This window comes from Bubalus kerabau, chromosome 5 (genome assembly GCF_029407905.1).
Source record: "Bubalus kerabau isolate K-KA32 ecotype Philippines breed swamp buffalo chromosome 5, PCC_UOA_SB_1v2, whole genome shotgun sequence".
NCBI classification, from domain to species: Eukaryota; Metazoa; Chordata; class Mammalia; order Artiodactyla; family Bovidae; genus Bubalus; species Bubalus kerabau.
Genome location: NC_073628.1, coordinates 128,528,814 through 128,532,178, shown reverse-complemented (window position 1 = coordinate 128,532,178; position 3,365 = coordinate 128,528,814). Strand labels below are relative to the sequence as shown.

General features: G+C 45.6%; 1 long non-coding RNA gene across 2 annotated transcripts; it reads left to right on the top strand.

The window, feature by feature from the left end:
- The first annotated feature begins 144 nt into the window (after window positions 1-144).
- LOC129653427 (uncharacterized) lies at window positions 145-2,119 on the top strand. 2 transcript variants are annotated; one of them, XR_008715118.1, is made up of 3 exons: window positions 145-488; window positions 566-1,145; window positions 1,505-2,119. It is a non-coding gene; the product is annotated as an uncharacterized LOC129653427 (long non-coding RNA). The 2 variants fall into 2 exon arrangements; XR_008715117.1 differs by having other exon boundaries at window positions 165-488; window positions 566-728.
- Window positions 2,120-3,365: the final 1,246 nt, after the last annotated feature.

Genomic DNA, 3,365 nt, shown 5'->3' with positions numbered 1-3,365 from the left:
GCCCGACACAACCCCAGTTCCGCCCCCTTCTGTGACGTCACCCAGTCGGCTCCCGCGCCTCGCGTTAGAACCACCCATCCGGAAGTGTGGGCGCCTGAGACCCAGCCCTTTCCGTCCAGAGAGGCATTGGCCCCACCCGTCAGCATAGGAACCGAAAGGGGAGGAGCGGAGGAAAGCAGGTGGCTGAAGCTGGTTGTCCGCCGCCTCTCCTAGCGCCCCTCCGCTTCCCGACGTTGTGTATTATTAAGTCCAGTGTCCCACCTGACCCGGAGGGCAGAAGCAGAGCACGCGGCTCCGGAACACCGTTTGATTTGTTTCTGGAGAAGTTCACTTTCCTCTCCAAACGAAACATCTCAAGATTAGCGACGTGCTTTGCAGAGCTTCACTTGTAGGTGGTGCTGTAAAGCTTTTTTTCACTTTGACCTGCCTAAGCCCTGAATCTGAAAGGCTGAATTCCGAGAAGTGGGTGGACAAGTGTCCTGGCCAAGGTTCGTCATCTCTAAATAGGGCGTGAAGGGCATGAGTGTTTTCACTCCCAACAGCTGTGTGCTATGTATGCTTCTAGGCGCTGGAGGTATTGGCAGCTAAGGAAACAGAGCAAGAAACCCGCCTTCGTGGAGCCCAGGCTGTAGGAATTCAGTTTGCTGACTTCACATGAGAAATGGGAGTCAGAGATGGAGAAGCTTTTCAATCTGGTCATAAAGAAGAAAACGTTATTTCACCGAAAGGTTTACCAGCGATATGACCCATACCACGAAGGGGAATAATTTCTTGGGAAAAATTCACATCTAAAGAAATGGCCCAAACTTGTTGATACATGAGCAGAGTAGAGGCTAAGGGGAACTGCGGGCACCTACCCTGGAAGTTTCACTCCTTGCTGTACCTTGGGTCTTCAGACTGTAAAGAGAGACCACTGTGGAGTGGAGGCGTGGCCAACTTGGAAGGAGGACCGGCTTATAGGGCTCCTATTTTAATGTTCTTAGCTCAGAGGGAGTCAGAAGCAGAGTAGAAACTAATTTCAGAATTTTTTCCTTCTCTGGGTTTATTTTCCCGTAGTAGTTAGCAATCAATCTCTCAAAGGAAAGACTTATTTAGTTCATTCATTTATTCTGACAAGAAATATTTGAGAACATACTATGTACCAGGTACTGTGCTGGGGCTGGCGGCACAGTCCAAGACACACAGTCCTTACCTCCAGCAAGTTTGCAGTCATGCAGGACACAGATACTGAGCAATTACAAGGGAATTGATTATTCTGAAAGATAAGTGTAGGGTGCTCTGGGGACATATAGCCAGGGACCTAATTATATGACAAGGGACCAGCCCAGACCCAACATTTGCCCTCTCATTTATACCTACAAGTAGTTTGGGGGGTTTTTTTCCTCAGTGAGACGCCATGAGAAGTCTTCATGCGCCATTTCACCTCAAGGTTGGGAGGGGGGAAATGTTCTTTTTTGTTTCGCTTATCATATATAATGTGGTTCGTGTCCCAAACCACATGCAGGCAGTTCCAGAGTCTGCTTTTGAACAGGACGTGCAGATCCAGACTGTGGCCAACCCAATGGGGAGAAGGGTAGACAGTGAAGAAAACCAAACGCTGGTGACACCGCCTGAAGGCGCAGAAGCAGAAAACACCCAGGGAGGCTGAGGTGGAACAACCAAAGAGAGAGCAGACTCAGTCTCCAAGAAAGGACACCTGCAGCAGGACCAGAGAAGGAACCCTGAGGGAGACCAGTGGAGAGCCCTGCACGTACTCTCCCAGTGTTCTGCAAAGGATAAACAACAAACTCTGCTATTGGGTTAAGGCCTCATAAAACCACTCATTCATTCCTCTGACATATTCATAAGCTTTTCATTACAGTCACATACTAAAAGTTCAGTCTTTCTTGGCACCTAAACACTATGCTCTACACCCTTTGCCAGCTCACATTTTCTGGGCCCTCATCCAGATGGGCAGCCTGTTAGCATCACGTAGAAAAAGGGGACGGGCCCGGCCCAGATCCAACAGTTGTCCTCCCAATGTATTTACTGTGGATTTTTTTTTTTTTTAAACTTTGAACTATACAGACACAGAGGCAGCCAGATGTCAATTCCAAATCCCTCACTTCACCCACTCAAATGCTCCCAAAGTATTAAGTTTCTATACCTTGCATATTTCCTGGTCTCTAGAAGCCCAACTTATGCTCTCAATTGAGCACTCAGATTTCTCTTGGTCATACTTTAGTAACAGTAGATCGACTAGGTCCCTTAGAGACCCGAAAACCACAGCTTAAGCATTCCGAATAAACAAGTACCATTGCTATAAGGGGAGCTTATAGTTTTTGAAATAAAGCTAGCCCAACTTTTTAGCTAGCTCAACTTCAGTATCAAGTAGGAGGTGGCTTTAAGGATAGCAGAGCAGACATGGACTTTCTTAATACGATATGGCCCAAAATAGGTATCAGTATTCAGGATTGGGGCCTGCAACCAGAGACTAGCATCTTGTTTTCCATTTGGGGCGTGGAGTTTAAATTATGTAGAATTTCACTGTAAAAAGAGTAAAAGGGTCAAGGACAAAGTGAAAGAGAATACCAGTTTGTGGTAGCCATGGCTGCAATGTTCTGCACCACTCTTCACCTTAATTGTTCAAACCCACCTACCTCCACCCAGGAGGGAAACGTGCAGGTTTGTACTACGTGAGTTTTTTCCAGAAAAGCACTGCCCAGGCCTTCTTCACGCTGCCCTTAACATATTCAACACCCTGTTTTTCCCAACTACAAAAAATCCAAACGAGAGGAAAACATGTCCATGCACAGAGGAACTGTCCTTGTCTCTTCTGTAGTCAGATGCATTTGTCCTACGGGCCCAGCTTAGTGTCAAGTCTTCCTCAAAGAAGGGAAAGAAGAACAAGGGAGCTTTATCCTCTCTGAAGGCTCTCACTGAGTCATAGACTCTCATCTATCTCTCTCTCACACACACACAGAGTGGTACAGACATACCTCATTTTATTATTGTGCTTTGCTTTATTGCACTTTGCAGATACTGTGTTTTACAAATCGAAGGTTTGTGGCAACCCTGCATCAAACAAGACTAGTGGCACCATTTTCCAACAGTATTTGCTCACTTCATGTCTATGTGTGACATTTTGGTAATTCTCACAATACTTAAACTTTTTTTGTTATGGTGATCTGTGATAAGTGATCTTTGATGTAACGCTTGCAAAACCTTTATGACTCATTGAAGACTCAGATGATGGTTACCATTTTTTAGTTAAGGTACGCACATTTGTATTTTTAGATATACTGCTATTGCACACTTAGACTACGCCATAATGTAAACATAACTTTTATATGCCTTGGGAAACCAAAAGATCTGTATGACTTGCT